Source organism: Rhipicephalus microplus, chromosome 2, assembly GCF_043290135.1.
Source record: "Rhipicephalus microplus isolate Deutch F79 chromosome 2, USDA_Rmic, whole genome shotgun sequence".
NCBI classification, from domain to species: Eukaryota; Metazoa; Arthropoda; class Arachnida; order Ixodida; family Ixodidae; genus Rhipicephalus; species Rhipicephalus microplus.
Genome location: NC_134701.1, coordinates 164,479,409 through 164,496,402, shown reverse-complemented (window position 1 = coordinate 164,496,402; position 16,994 = coordinate 164,479,409). Strand labels below are relative to the sequence as shown.

Sequence of the window (16,994 nt, the reverse complement as noted above, 5' to 3'; positions counted from 1 at the left end):
AAAGGGTTACCAGGGTATCAGAATAGCTATGTCACAGATCCATCATCCTCATCCAGACAACGTTTAGTGCAGGACAATGGCATCACCCATATTCCCGTATTCAACCCCGTTCGGTGCTTTCTGCTGCCACGTTATACTCACGAACTCTTTCATTTCGTCTGCACACCTAACTTTCTGTATTTCCCTCTCATGTCTGCCTTCTCTTGGAGTCGAATAAGTTACTTCTAAAGACCAGCGGTGATGTTGCCTACGCATTACTGGTCCATGTGATGTGCATTTCATCTTCCTCATTTCGGCTTAGACGTCCATAGCACTCGTTTCTTCTCTGATCCACTGTGCTCTCTTTTTACCCTGGAGGTTACAGCTGTGAATTTGCATTTCTATCACTCACTGTGTCGTCCTCAGCTTAATCTGAACCATTTTTGTAAGTCTCGAGGTTTCTGCTCCATAGTTATGTACCAGTAAGATGCACCTGTTGTATACCTTCCTCTTACGAATAGTGGTAAACAACCGTTCATGACTTGAGAATGCTTGCCGAATATGTTACATGCCATCTTATTCTTCATGTCTCTTCAGTATCATGATTTGCCTCCACTGTTACTACCAATCCTGAATTGAAGTGTTCTTTTACAACTTCAAGCAGCTCCCTACTTATTGCTAAGAGTTGTTCTCTTCAGATAATTTTGTTCATTACTTTCGTTTTCTTCAGATTCATTTTCACAGGTGTCGTTCTGTTTCCCTTACCCAATCCAATTATATTATTTCAGTAATGTTATATAGGCATAATATTTAAACTAATATGTAAACTAATTTGGTCATTCAAAGAATTAATGTTTTTAAAAGCACGTAACGATCAGCGAATAATCACATCTAGACACAACCATTGACCATAATAAAAAAATGGGAGACCCTTAAGCTTCGCCTTTAAGAGTTGAACGTGATAGCGAAATTCGGCCCCTAGTGCGCCATTCAACCACTAAGTACATACTGATTAATATGTTTTGTCACACACACACACACACACACACACACACGCACGCACACACACGCACACACACACACACACACAGTAGATCGTACCAGCGCGCGTGCGTAAAATGGTACATACAAATTTTTTATCTAAAGCAAGAGTCGCATGGCCTCAAAGATGCACGCCGTGCGTTCGCCATCTCGGAAGTCATAAAGAGTCGCACAATGCCTCACAGATAGCAGCACATTATCTAGCGTTTGCTCTTTGCTTGATCAACGCCTCTGGAAAGGCATGATATGTTTTCCGCTAGATGGACATAGTTGTCCCATTTTAGAGCTGCGTGAAAGTTCCTGTGTGTTTTTAGCGACGATGGCTGCACTATCCCGGTCTTTTTCGACGTAGTTTGAGGCTTCCTGAATGCGCCTACAAATCGCCGAATGGGGTCGTTTTCGTTGTGACACCTGTCGGACAAAACGCGTTAGAGGGCCCTGAAACACTTTTTTCAAGTGACCATGGAACGAATTCATTAAAAGAGCTTATTGCCTCACAAATTCAACGCCGCAAAACTAGAAGAATCCGTCCACTGCAAGTGGAGTTACAAAGGTTTGTCGCATGCCGTAATTGCACTATCTCTTCTCTCGTCCCGACTAAAGCGCTGTAAGCTAAGCAGAGAGGGGTGGCCGGGGCAAAGAAACTACCGCACCTCATGACCTTGAGCAATTTTTTTCTTCGAATGCGCGGCTTTGTCAGTGCGATTGCGCGCGCCCGCATGGACAAGTAGCGGCCTCTCGCGGCTATCTCGGTAACTTGCTTTTCTCGCTCGCAGACGCACAGACGATTTTTCGCTCACAACCAATGGGGCCGACGCCGACGGCGGGATTTCTGCGACACGAGCTCTCTAACGCTATCGCGTTAATATCGTTAATATGTAAAATCAAAAATTGAGGTCCGAGAACATAGCCTTGCGGCACATCCGATGTGACCGAAAGAGAGCTCTTTTTTTCACCACGAATCTTTAAGAATTCATGCCGCTTTGACAAATGCGTGGCAACCCAAGAAATAAACAGTTTGGAAATTCCTGCCTTTTTAAATTTCAGAATTACTTATTGTCAATGACACCAACGAAGGCTTTTCGGAAGTGAATAAAAACTATGTCCATTTGGCCGTCTTTATCAATAGCTAACGCGAAAAAAAAATGAGCAAAGGTTATCAGCTGTGTACTAAACCCATGCTGATGATCAATTATCACCGATTGCTTATCTAAAACTAAATATGTAGTAAAGCTGTTTGCAATATATATATATATATATATATATATATATATATATATATATATATATATATATATATATTGTTACGGGTGAGAGATGTTTATTGTACAGGCGGGATGATAGATGGTTGCAGCAGTCAGGCCTGGCACAGAACAAATTCACTTCTCTCTTCCCTACCCCACTTCAATGAAATTTCCGTATCAATATGTTCAATAAATTTGCAGGATGATGGCCAAATGAAGTGAGATGGTAGTTTTCTACGAGAAGACGGTCTTCCGTATATGATTATGAGAGACGCCGTATCGGAGGGCTCCAGAAGTTTCGACCCAGTTACTCCAGTGATACACACATAGTCACCTTCCCTCGCACGCTTCGCATTACGTCGATTCTCACGGTACGTGGGATCTGCCCAAGTTTCGTTTTACGTTGAATCGCGTCTGCCGGCTCCGTCGAAATCTTTACCAGAAGGTCTCGTCGGAATCGCCAACCAGGAGCAACAAATAGCTATGGTTGCCTAGACCCAATGGGTCACTTTCCTCGTGCATCCAACCTAAATTACAGACAGAGAACTGCTATTCTGTAAACAACAAAGTTGCCAACACCTTTGTAAATCTGACAGATTGTTGTCCTAAGAAAGAGCAGCACGTTTCTCGGATTTTTATGCGCACGACACGAGCAGCCTAGTTTCGAATCTCTAAAGGATACTGGGTCATTTATTTACACAATTCCGTGCCACACCTAAACAGAGAGAATTTACTGCGTTTCAACATAGCACTTTCTCTCTCGTTTTCGCTCTGCTGCTGCAAGATTTCTCGAACACAGCGACGCCATATTGCTATAACATAACGGCTTCATGTATACTTTAGCTTCAACCCTGCCCTATCTATCTCTCGCAGGTTTCGATGAGGCCCGGCAATCTTCATGAGTATTTGCTCTTCCCTCTTTATGAAAATGCAAATTTGGAGGTCCTTTCAAGTTCCAGCCTACTTGAGCTGCCTCATTGAAAAACTTATCTGGCACGTCTGCCGCTCACCAAAGAGACCGAAAGCACGAGCAGGGGTGTTTCATCTTTCAATGACTGCGTTTTTTTTTACTTTTCGTGGATACTGCGGCGTGATAATGGTGCGTGGCAGAACTTAATGAGGCAGGCGAGACTAACGGCTTCGAGGTGGATTAGAAAGGCAGCGCGGTAAAGTCCCCGGCTGTAAGCGAGCTGCAAGAATTCTGGGCCTAGATGAGGTGGTGACGGCGTTAACGGTAAAAGGTCGGTTACAAAAATACTTGAAATCGGGATTTGTTGTGTCAGGAAAATTATCGTTACGACTTACAGGTTCTAACCAAAATAAAATGAAAGCATTTTATTTCATAGGACAAGCTTTCCATCAACGTTCCGCAAGTCTAGGATGATGATTGCGGTAGGCCGTATGAAACAATCAAAGCAGATCAAATCAAAGCATGGAGCATGATATATACATGAAAGTGTCCACTAAAAAAATGCAATATTTATGAAATCATAAAAACATTGCAATGTACTTGGCTGTAGCGTGACGGCACAGGTACAAAGGCCGAGTACTTTTCTGTTTTTGTTTTTTTTTTTTTGCAGAAAACTTTCTATTTTGGAGAAAAGTTTGTCCGCTCTGGTACCTGAACTAATCAGGGGAGCATCTGCGCCTCATCTGAGCAGAGTCGCGAGAAGGTAAACCATCATCTATAAAAGCGGAATGCCGTTAAGCTCTCGTATTTAGTGCTTTACTTTCAGTTAATACACCTTCTTCTGGTGCTTTTCGGCAGATACAACGTCTGACGTGCGGTGCCTTCCGACAAGTAAGCCAGCTCAGTCCTCAAAGCTTTAAACACTATACACAGTTCAAGCTCAAAACGCTGTGCCCCGAGTAAAAAAAGCAAGGCCCTAGAGTCAACAGAAAGGGTGGCGTTGTTGACACATCATTTGCGGGGCAGGACGCGAAAAACAAGATGTGGGAGTACGCGGCTGCAGCAGCTGCACCTCCTCGACCTTCTCATTTCCGCAGACGGAGCCGTACAGTCGCGACCGCACGGCGGTATCCGGATTCACCAAGTTTTGTTTCTAACCACAAGTAAAGTACACTCAAGCACGCGTACTCGTTAGTGTGTGTGCTTCTCACTTCGACAAAGTAAAACAAACAAACGAAAACTCTCAGGCTGAAGGGATTGCGCGTTCTTGCTTCGCTGCATGCCAAGCGTCCTTGCTGGTCTCCACAGCGCATGCGCCAGCTGGCCAGGCTGAACTTTATATAGGTGCTCTGAGCTTAAGCGGCTGTTGAAAAACATGAAGAGCTAAGACAGGCGAGGTTGCGGCAATGCTCAAGAGGCCGGAGGTGGAACTGAGTCTACTCTGAAGTACAACTCCATTGTCGTTACTTTTATAGTTAGCAGCGCATCTGCGAGTCGGGATGTGTGGATCAGTTGTAAACGTCATAGGACCGTGAATGTGGCAACAAGCTAGAAAGAAACAATGATTATTGTTAGAACTGATATAGGTACTAATGCCCATCTGTGCGGATGTTTTCAGAATGACTTAGTATAAAACTGAAAGAAGCCTTCGGTAACTTAAAGGGGTCATGCCAAGGTCATCTAACAATTGGCTGTTTTCGGGAAAAAAACGAAGGTAGAGGGTCAAATATGCTTGTACACGTGTAAAAACTGGACTGTAAGCGAAGATTTCAGTCCGAAATAAGCCGTAGAAGTCATTGGCGGCAAACTCCGCCCACCACCGGTGACCGCCATTCTGTCATGGCGTGTGTGACGTCACAAGCCTAAAGAGCAGTGTCGTCGTCCGCTACCAAATGGCACCTTCCGCACGCGGTTAGTGTTGCGAGTGTTCCTTGCCACGTGGACTACACGTGTCAGTGGATTGCAAGTGATGCGGTGTGTTACCGGTGCCATCACCATATGCGGCGACGACGTCGTGTACGTCGCGCATTTTGACTTCGAATCCTTCGCCACCAGCTCAAGCGACGAAGAAAGCGTCGAAGACGGTGTGAACCAAGATGCCAACAACCTCGCCGTTGTGGCAGATGTTGAAGATGGCTTACCGCAATAATAAGTGGCTTTATTTCAAGCGTGTTAGGTTGAAAAGCGAGTTGGAATACGGGGATTCATCGAGGCTGCATTCGCGAGCAAGTGTTACTTAGCGCTGTGAAAATGGCAAAGCGCGCAAATTTTCGTGCAGGACTTTCGGTGCTGGACATAATAGATAAGTGGTCGTAGCAGTGCTGCGCGTTGGGACTGTTGTTTTTCCATCAGCTGTTGCGTGCGGCATATGTAAATATAAGCCAAAGTGAACGGCATGTCAATGCGGCGCTTGGGTTGCTCACGGAACACATTTTGGCCGAATCTTTGCTTGAACTCGGTCGATTGCATTCGGTTCCCGTAAAAAAGTAGGAAGTAGAACGCTCAACCTTGGTATTGCCTGCGAGGAGTTTGAATAAGTATGTATTCGTAGTGGCAAACGGCATACGCATTCCACATTCACAGGACACTTCTTGACCTCCGAAAGTGCTTGCTATAAGTACCATCACGACATGGGTGACGCGGTGTCATTGTTTCGACCCCTGGAAGTCATTTAGTTCCAGTGACAAGTTGAACAACGCAGCAAGAAGTTCAACTGCAAGCGCAGCTGACCATGGGGCACGATTGTCCTTCGGAATGCAGACCGTGCAGCATCCCGCCCAGAAAGCGGTTCGTGACGTCATGACAGGCGAGCGCGCCAGTGTTGCCCGACTCTCAAGCTTCTCGCTCGTTTATAGTAATATTCGATTATAAATTGACGGCTCGACCAAATTCGCTCAAGTTTCACCAGCTTGTCTGTGAACGTACAAGAGTTAACCCACACAACGCAGGCTATGGTCGAAAATTGGGTGTCATGAACCCTTTAGGTCTCCCATGTCCGACTGAATGCACTTTCATGTCTATGGAAATTTATGGCAGTGATTGGGCACATTCAACGTGACAGTTTTCGGCACATTAATAGTTCCATCAATCATAATGGATATAGCGCTCTATGACAAGGACCCAAAAGAGAGACATATACACTCTTTTGTGTCCTGGTTGTGAAGTGCTATACCCATATGAATGATGAACCCCAACTAACTAACCCGGCTTGAAAATTCCACTTGCTCGAAGACTTTCGCTAATGTACATAAAGTTTGCGTTTAGTAATATCTAGCACCAAAGTGTTACACATAGACGAATAACATATTAATAAAGCATCGTAATTTGGTCTGCTTGAAGTTATCATTAAGCGGCTAGTCTAAGTTATCAATGAAGCTTGGCGAGTGCGGAAATGTTTTCTTTAGGGCAACTAATTAGGAGAACGTTATGGGAGCTAATAACAATGGCGAGTAGTTCCGTTAACATGACCCCTGTCTGAGTTTTGCGCACATGAAAAAATTTAGTAATATCTTGCTTTTCTTGACACCATCTCTCAAAATGCGGTGCTCGTAATCAGACATTCAGACCAGCGAACCAATTCTAAGCACAACAATTACCTTGCGATTCATTCAATAAGCGCCGTTGGATTGATGATATACTACTTTGTCCTCTTCTCAAAGCTAGTTTACCACTGCCACTACATGCGCCAGTTGTGTATTTGTCACCGAAGGCGATGAAACTACCACCACCCCTTTGTCCGATTCTTCCACCCACTGCGCATTTTTTCGCGTCGTATCCCAGATGAATGCAACGGTGCAGAGAATCTCCGCGCGTGGAATTAATTTGCACTGACTGGCCGAAGTATAATTCCTGGCACTGGATGGCAGTTCGGGCATTTGAAGAGGTTATAGCATTTCATGTAGACTTTGCCCTGCCCAGAGTGTCACAAATACTTGTAGATATTCACGTATACACACAATGTGCGCTATGTGCACCGCTGCTCCGCATCTCCTTTCACTCAGTCTGTAATGCGGTCACGTGTGTATGTGATGTAGAGTTACTGAGAACCAGCACCCTTTCAATCACCTTTAGCCCCTGCGGAATTTCTGCACTCTCCTTTCAGCGTCCCACTTTCGATCCACGAGTACTACTTCGAGGTCCTCTAATGCATTCCTTTCACCGCGACCTGGAATGTAGCGCGGACGAATGCATTGGAGGAGCCGAAGTTGCCGATTCCGCATTCTACAGCGAAAGCTTATCATACGGTGCACTTCATTTCCGCTACCCGCCTGACTCGATTCTCTGGCCATCAGAGTTGTATTGTTTTGTTCCGCTACCGGCTGCTTCCTGACACTACACTCTCTCAGCAGTATCTTACAATGACTCAAGCATAATCCAGTCAAGAATATCAAGCAGCTCCTTGACCGCGCCAATACTCGCGTACATCTCATGTTTCACTTCTGTGTCCCTTTCTTCTATGGGCAGCCTGTATAAGAGCACGTGCTGGTCTTACCGGATGAGTACGGCCTCATATATCTTACTGGATGGATATAACTTGCTGAGCTCCTATTTCGCTCTGTGCGTACCATGACTGCAGTACAATTTCCGAGTAACGTGGTGTACGCTGCCTCAACTTCTAAACTTGTGTTTCCATGCAGTTTAGGAACGGGTTCGAAAGTATAGTAATTTTACAGATAAATTGCGTATTTTAAGTGTATTGAATCTTTGTTTACTTTATGGGCATATGTAACAATTTGTAAATGTCTCCCATATTCACTACTTCGCACCATGAATTTCTTCTTCACAAAAATGATAATTTCCAGCCAAACTCTGTATATGATTACGAGGACACCCGTCGTGGACAAATCCGAAAATTTTGGCTATATGTTGTTTTTCAACGTACAGTGACATCTGATGGCATACGGCCCGGCATTTCGCCTCCATCTAAATGCGACCATTGCGGCCGAAATCAAACCACATTTCAGGAGAACGTTTCACTGTTGGTGAGTGATAATTATACGTACTCCTGTGGTTGTTCCAGATTTCGGCTGTCGATTGTGGATTGTGTCTTCCTCACCTTACCACCGAAGATTACCTCTGTTCTCTGCATGCTTATTCTCATCTCCACTTTACTGGTTTCACTGTTAGGACTTTGAATCATTTTGGCGTGTCATTATAGCTGAAGAGCGCGATGTGATCTGCAACCCTTACGTGGCCGAGATAGCCCCTAAAGCAAAAACGGTACAACTACTACATTTCACTAGTACCAACGTATGGTGTAGAAACTAGGAACGTAACAGGAGACTTAGAAGAGAAGTTAATGATCGCAGAGCGTGGTACGGAGTAGTAAATGATAAGACATATATGACATTATTTCACAATAAGAAAGCAAAAGCCAATTAGATCAGATATCGAACGAAATCCTCTAATATCCGTGTTGCACTTAAGAGGGGGAAAAGGGCACCTGAGAGAGCGGCGTAATTCGTTGTTAAGATCAGCGATATAGATAGTGGGGCCGATGAAATGGTTGCCAAGAGATGGGAAACGCAGCTGAGGCAGGTAGAAAGTATGCTGGAATGGTATTGTTAGGATGTTGGCCGACGTATAATAGAAAATAAAGAATTAAATGAGCATATATCAATGGGAGAGTGACCTGTCCTGCCGTAAATACGATGATGTACACCGCTGGACAATAATATTATGATGGGGATGATCACCATGATAATTCCGTTATTGCTAGTGTAAGGTAAATCTACGATTTTCCCCTACACGTAAAAGGAACTGCATTACAACAAATATCGGTGCCATCATTTCTTTATTTTTCATGCCAATAAACACCTGCAAACCTCATTGAGCACAGCCGTCAAGAGAAAAAGCGCGCATGTAAACTACCATGATTACAGTCCCGATCGTAACACGACAGCTCACGCGGGCCAAAAAAATCAAATGAACACGCTAGCAGGACACCTCGGAATAAAAACTCTGACGTCATTGACAGCGTTTGTTTAGCACGGCGGTACAGTTTTCTCGACATAACTTGATCGGTTCGCCACGATGACGATGGCGATGCGACTAAATGTACTGAGGAGTTGACCAGTACTGCACGTAAAATGACGAAATCACGTGTGCGCTACGGAATCACATGAGTGAGTGAGTTAGTTAGTCAGTGAGTGAGTGAGTGAGTGAGTGAGTGAGTGAGTGAGTGAGTGAGTGAGTGAGTGAGTGAGTGAGTGAGAACAACTTTATTATGGTCCAGTGCAGACGCTGAAGTTGCCCCGCGTCACCCGGCTACTCCCACATGGGGACCGGCAGGTCTAGCCTGACGGCCCTGTCGCGGGCACGCTGCACGGCCAGGATTCGGTCCTGAAGTTCTGGGCTGCGCAGAAGCGCATCCCATTTGCTCTGGAAATCACGTGGGCACAACGGGGGTCATCACGACGAGCGCTTGTTATGTGTGGCAAAGACAAAAAATGCTTATTTACGTTTTTGACTCTGCTACCTTACTCTATCACCACCAAAATTCTCTCCCGAAGCACTCCTTTTAAAATGGAGAAGAACCCAGAATCATCAAACCGTGCAACAACTACAAAGTACGAGGAGGAAAGGGTGATCAGAATGCTACGGCGTTGTCCCCTTAAGGCTGAATTCTGGTTAGCTTCACAACGATTGTGCAGCGGGACATCTTAAAGAGAATAAAAAAAACGTTTAACGGCGTCCTTCCCCGTTATTAGATGAAGCTTTCTCATAGCATTTAGCCAAAGACGTGATAAATAATTATGAATAAAAAAAAACATCCGCCGTGGGGTGGAAGTGCTATGGTTTTCAGCTACTGATCCGAAGAACGCGGGTTTGGTCGTACCCACGGCGGTCCCATTTCGATGGTGGTGAAATTCCAGACGCCCATGTAGTGCTCGAACACCCGGTGGTGAAAATTTCCGGAGCTCAGCTCCACGGTGCCTCTCATAATCATATCGTGGTTTAGCGACGTAAAGCTCTGGATAATAATATTATCGCTTATTATTATTATTATTATTATTATTATTATTATTATTATTATTATTATTATTATTATTATTCGGAGTGAATGTGCTGCATTGTTTTGTTTTATTCTTTTATTTTTGCGTGCAACCTTATGGTCGTTTCTGGGCACGTTAAATAATTGATTGATTCGTTGATTACTTTATAGAGTGACTGATTGATAATGAATAAAATCTGCTCAACTGCAAGGTATCTTTAATCCTCTAAACGTGGCTTTATGTTTGTTGTAATGCTGCATGGACAAACATACAGCACCACAATCATTCTAACAAAGAAGAAGCGTAAAACAAGCATTCAAGCAACGTGAATGGTTAAAGCTGCTACCTAGCAACTTATTCTGCAATGACAATGAAACAATGCACGTGCCCTTCTCGGCAGTTGTGTCGATGATCTTCTGAAGCTTCACTGGACTTCCACATTCGCAATGACAGCACGCTGAATCAATTTCTCTCCTGTTTTTTTTTTTTTTTCTGCACATGTTTCTCTTTTTGTTTTCAGAGCTTAGCGGCTAAGGGCGATGCAGTATAAAGTCCGCTGCATAGCAGTCTGAAATAAGCTTGAGTGATATTCACGATAAGCATGGCAAGTTATTGTATATATGATAGGCATTTGCAAACATCTTTCTTTTCTTTTCTTTTTTCTTTAGCAATTCTATCATCAAATTCTTCCCTTCCATCCTGCATGTTTAGTCTTTTTCGCAAACGTATGTGCCAATGCACTGCTTTGAAAGTCAAATGATGTGGTTTAAGGGCGATGTCAGTTTTCATAAATGAATGCGAAAACGCCTATCTGTGTGGTATGGATACTGATACAAAAGTTTCTTTCAGACAACTCTTCTTCGTGTTATCTGCGAATTCTCGTTACTTGCACCGTACACGGTAATTTTAACCAGTTCCATCAAATCAAAATGACCGAATACTCTTTAGGTGGTGTCATGATTTTTCGATATATACGACGTTCAGTTCCATACATCTAATGCTTTAAAAGTTTCTCGTTTGCATGTTCGGTCACGGTGAGTCAATAGCTGTCACTCTTGCCCATCTGAACCAGGAGGTCAGGACACGATATCAAGCACCAGCTCTCTCGTTCAAGTTTTGGATGCACTCTTTCATTGTATTGGATATTTACATTAAATAAACACTACATGGCCTAAATTTATTCAGTGCCCTTCTATTAAGGCGTTCCTCGTATAATGTGTACTTCTTTTCATCATTGTAGCTTCACATTTCATCTGCCCATGTTCTGTACAGCATATTACTCCATAATAGGAGTAGATAGTGAAGACAAGGTATACCACAAAGATTTGTTATAAGAAGGCATGTTTCAACTGCAGTTATCGAAGTGAAGTCGCGGCAACGATCAGTGTGGGATGACAGAAAGGATAGAAAAGGCGAAATAAATTGAGAGATATTGAGCAGGTTGTATCCTATTTGCTACCTTTCAGGAAGGAGGGGGGGGGAGGGTACAGCAAATTTACCGTTAGGTTCGAGCCAATGCTGCTTCTGTATGCTGCCCGAACAATTTCACGCTATGTGAACTATAATGTTTTAAATACCAATTTTTCAGGCGATTTCAAGGCGCATGTATCAATTCCTTTCACCCCCAGCCCCCGAATGTCGCATTGGTCGCAGTTGTATACAAAAGCCGCTGAATTGGCATGAGTGGCACCCGATACCATTAAGCAACTCCGCAACCTTTTTGTTGTAGTTAGTACTGTGCCATAGACTAAGAAATGCATTCGAAATTCAAAAAAAATGGTATTTTGACTTATGAGCGCATGACACTAACAAACACGGCTATTTGAGAATCGCAGTTTCAAGTCAAAGAAGCGCAGTTTGTTGTCTGAAGTGGGCTTAGTGGTAAATACAAAAGAACTTAATCACTCTCTAGCGTGAACATAGGAAGCCACAAAAGCACTTCACGACCTTCTTTTTTTTTTGCAATATTAGGTTTAGCCACGACAGGCTGCCCAGAAGCGTACGCTACGACGGCTACGACGCACTTCGCACAATGATTTGGCATTGTAGCAAGCGACCAAATTGTTGTCACAAGCTACCGTCGAGACATGAAAACAAACCTTCGATAACGTGATTTAAGAAAAAATACAGCCGCTCTATGGCCGCGTTCACACTGAGCATTCCGGCCGCCGAAAGTGTTCCGAATCCGGTTCGGCGGCGGCGAGATTCGCCGAAAGGGCCCTCTCCGCGCCGATCGCTCTCGGAGCGATTTTTGCGGCGTCTGCCGCCGAATCGGTCACCGCGGACCAATAGGAGCGTTAGTCAAGGAATTTTAAAAAATGGTGGCCAAGCCCTACTACTCACTTGTTATGCCGCAGTGCACGTAACTGAATGTTGAAACTAACGGGAATTTAACCTAGTCTGTGCCTACTTCGCGTCCGTATGTCGTGGAAGAGGTGACCGAGCTTGCTGTTGGCGTGACCGAGCTTGTTGTGGTCTTGCAGAGCAAAACTAACCCACCAACGCCGCTAGCGTCGGTGGTTTTTAGATGCGGAGCATCTAATACTCGAGGCTTGTAGTGCGGCGCCGTCCGCAAGCTTCCTTCTCTTTCTTCCACCATCTGTGCATCCCTTCCTCCTCTACACACCGCGCGCGCTTCACTCCTCCACCATCTGTGCACCCTTCCTCCTCTACACACCGCGTGCGCTTCTCCTCTTCACGAACATTCGCTAGCTGTATAATGTAGCGCGCATGCGCCGTCACGCTTCGAGAACATCGGCAGCTGACGCGCGCGCATGCGCCGTCGCGCTTCGAGAACATCGGCAGCTGACGCGCGCGCATGCGCCGTTGCGCTTCTCCCCCTTCTCGAACATTCGACAGCTGACAGTGCATGCACCGTCGCGCTGTATATATACTCAAGGTCGGTGCTCGCTCGCTCAGTTGCCGCTCGTCGGTTGGTTTGTACGGCGCGTCGACGTCCGAGGTCGCAATGATCGACGTCCCTTCGACCAGCGCCGGCCAAAGTGTTGGCGGAACCGCAACCAAGTCGTCGTCCGAAGACAAGGCAGCGCGGAGAAGAGCTCGCGACGCCGAACGTAAACGTCGGCGTCGAGCGGAAGATTCTCAACTTAGAGAACGTGAAGCCGCTGAGAGACGTCAGCGTCGAGCAGCAGCACCGGATTCGGCCGCTTTGAAACGTAAGCGTCGACAAGAGGACCCGGACTTTCGAAAACGGGAAGCCGAGTGCAAGCGTCGGCGACGAGAGGCCGATCCCGATGCTGCCCGCGAGCGCAAGCGCGCCGAGGTAGCGGCGTGGCGCGCCAAGCAGTATGCCACGCCCAACGCTCGCTTCAAGCGCGACTTCCTCGACCGAAGCTTCGGCCACACCTGCAAGGTGTGTGATCGTCTTTGGTTCGATAACAACTTAACTCGGATCGGCAACATTCAGAACAACTCCAAAGCGTTGTCGGTTCTTTGCGATACGTTTGGAAAGGGCACCGACTATGCCGACTACGTCGTGTGTGCCAAGTAAGTCGCACTTTAACACCCCGTTAACCAATTATATGCTCCGCATCCTCCTCAGTGTTCCCCCGAGGGAAGCTGCAGGCAATTTTTTTCAGCTCTTTGTGCATTACAAGACAGCCACTTGCCAGCAAAGTAAGCAGTACTGTCTTTTCTTGCTTCCTGCGTACGAGAATCATCGAAGTATACACCACCGGATATCGTATAATGTCGTTTGCAAGCCGTGACAATAACCGGGTGACAGCGCATCCATCTCGCGTTCACCGGTGGTAGATGGCATATTCGGTGGCTCGGGGCGCGTTTAGTGCGAACAACGCTGCGTTTCGGCGGCAGGGGAATTTCGGTCGCTGTAGAAAGCGGATGTTTCAGTGTGAATAAGGCCTATCACTCTCCGCGTGAGATGAGAATGTATTAAAGGTAGTCGATACATTGATTTTTTTTTTCAAGTACGAGCAAATAACAAGCTTAGAGAGCAAAGTGCAACTGAAACGAGGGCCAGCGGCACAGCCGTATTGCCAGAAATCAAGCTGGCTTCCGGGCGACAAGTCATTTTTTTCTGGTTTGCCAGAAACGTGCGACGCGACAAGCGGTGGCGACTGATGGTCCTCCGCGACAGCAGATCTTGTCACTCGTCACTGTCGCATTTCGCTATCCCGAGGAAATTGTGTGCATATGGTTAAAGCTTTAGTCGGATACCTAAATCTCCTCCTCGACGCTGTCGACTTCAGCAGAGTAGACGGAGAGAGAGAGAACACAACTTTATTGTCGTCAGACTTAAGGAGGTAGGTGACCCGCCAGGCTGAACCTGATGGCCACCTCCTCTGCCCTTTGTACGGCCTGGAGCTGAACGGCCAGGCTGGTGGAGGTCAGAACTGCCTCCCACCCCTCTGGCGAGGGAGCGGCTAGGAGATCGAGAGAGGGGGGATCTTCCCTGCAGGCCCAGAGAATGTGATTAAGTGTGGCTATTGAGCCACAATGCGAGCAATGCGGATCAATCGAGTCGGGGTATATACGTGCATAAATGTATGGGCACGGAAATGAATGTGTTTGCAAGCGGCGCCAGATAACCTCCTGGCGCTTAGTTAGCTTATGGTGCGGGGGTGGTTTTGTCTGCCTCGAAAGACGGTAATATTGTGTGATGTCATGGTAGGATGTCAAGGCTTCACCAGGGTTTTCCAAATCAGAGGCGGGTACCACCGCAGAGTAGACGGAAAACCATGCAACAAATAGACACACAATTTGGAAGTGGCGGAAGGTCTCTCGCATTATATTTTGATTCACTGACTGAAACCAATCAAAAACTCCTAATTTATTTGTGATTGATGTGGTTAAAAGACTTGCCACTTGCACGACGTGCAACTTAACTCTCCTGAAAGAATCATGCATTTTCAGCTCTGAACTGACAAGGACGAAATGAGCTGCCTGAGCAGCTTGTGCTGTTTTGGAGTCTCCGAAGTAAGGCATAGTTAACAAAAGAGGACGGGGTGTCTGCTTCCATGCAACGTACTAGTCCGCATTACATATATCAGGTTGTGTTGTGTGTTAGTATGTCAACAGGGCCTCTTCAAGTGTGAAGGCCATGGGACGGCGTTATGCTCTCCCGTAGTAGAGTACCAAGTACACAAAATCATTAACCACTTTTTGGAAACACACCATGTAATGTGCATTTGAAGTTTGTAGTGCACATATCATTTTGTATTATATATATATATATATATATATATATATATATATATATATATATATATATATATATATATATATATATATATATATATATATATATATATATATATATATATACTCCTTTTGTATGGGGTCCCCGGAGCCGAGACCCGCTTTTTCCGAGCTTCAACAGTGCACACAGACGCAAACAAAATCGGTCTTAGTGTAGTGCTAGTCCAGTGGTAAGACAGCACCGAGCGTCCCATCACTTATGCTAGTCGCATTATGTCATCTGTGGAAACAAACTACTCGACGACGGAGAATGAATGCATTGCTGTTATTTGGGAGATACCAAAGTTCCGACCATATCTGTATGGCCGTCCATTCAGAGTCGTTACGGACCATCATGCGCTCTGTTGGCTGGCCAATCTCAAGGACACTTCAGGACGCCTCGCGAGGTGCAGCTTGCGCCTTCAAGATTTTGACGTAACAGTCGTCTACAAGACTGACCACGGGCACACTGATGCTGATTGCCTTTCGCTTCACTTGCAACAACATCGAGCGATGATGATACCGATGGCCATTCTCTTTGCGCGGTCAGCAAATCTGACTTGACCCGACAACAGCGAAATGATTGAGTGCTTGCACAGCTTATCAAATACCTTGAAGGACACAGCTCAATCCACCGCGGGCATTCGAGCGATTTTGTCTCCCCGACGGCATCCTCTACAACCAAAGTGTGAGCCATCTCCACGAAGAGAACCAAAATAGGATGCGAAGCAGCAGCGGTGCGCAGCCAGTGAGTGACTCGGCTGAAACGGACGTCGACGCGAGTGCTGGAATAACTGTTTAAAGTGAAACTCGGTGTAACCTTCACTCGAATAAACGTTTTTTGAAACACAAAGACATGGGAGGCGGGTAGCCGATAGAGTGTTTCCACTCGATGCACGCTCGAACGTTGGGAGTGGTGGAGAAGGTGAAGCGAGTAGGAGACGACACGCGGCGACTGGCGACAAGCTTGGAAGAGATAGACGTCAACGCGCGCGCACTGCGAGGGAAGGCGTGACCTATTTAGCACCGCCCCAACACCTGCGGCCAGGGGATCACGCTGCGGACGGAGGGACAGTGTTGCACAGGCAAGTAAAAGAGCTGCTTCGCATCTAAAGGAACATCGAGCCTTATGCCAACGACTACCTGCTCGTCGTTTCATCACGGCTACGTGCTGACATTTTAACTGCCTGCCACGACGACCCATTGTCCGGCCACTTGGGATTCGCGTGTACTCTCTCCTGAATTCGTACTCACTATTACTGCCCAAAGTTCACCCAGGATGTCAAGCATTAAGTTAAAAAGTGTAACCATCGCCAGCGCCGTAAAGTCCCACTTGTCGACGGTTCGTTGAAGCCTGTTGCACCACCATAAAAACAATTTGAACAAATCGGTGCGGCCTTGCTTGAGCCCTTTCCGAAGTCACATGATGGCAACCACTTGATTATAGTCGCCACTGAACGAAAGCACTTCAACGAGGCACCGCCAATTATGTTGCTTTTTTTTCATGAAGAACACCGTCCTCCACCATGGAGCGCCAACAGTTGTTATCTCACTGACCGTGGAACAGCCTTTACCGCTCAACTGACACAAGACATCATGAGGCTTAGT

At 46.0% G+C, this 16,994-nt stretch overlaps 1 protein-coding gene across 1 annotated transcript in view; it reads right to left on the bottom strand.

Annotated features, from left to right (window-relative positions):
* LOC119169670 (cell adhesion molecule Dscam1) overlaps positions 1–16,994 on the bottom strand; it is a 233,612-nt gene that overhangs the window by 131,305 nt on the left and 85,313 nt on the right. The gene's annotated exons all lie outside the window — the stretch shown is intronic.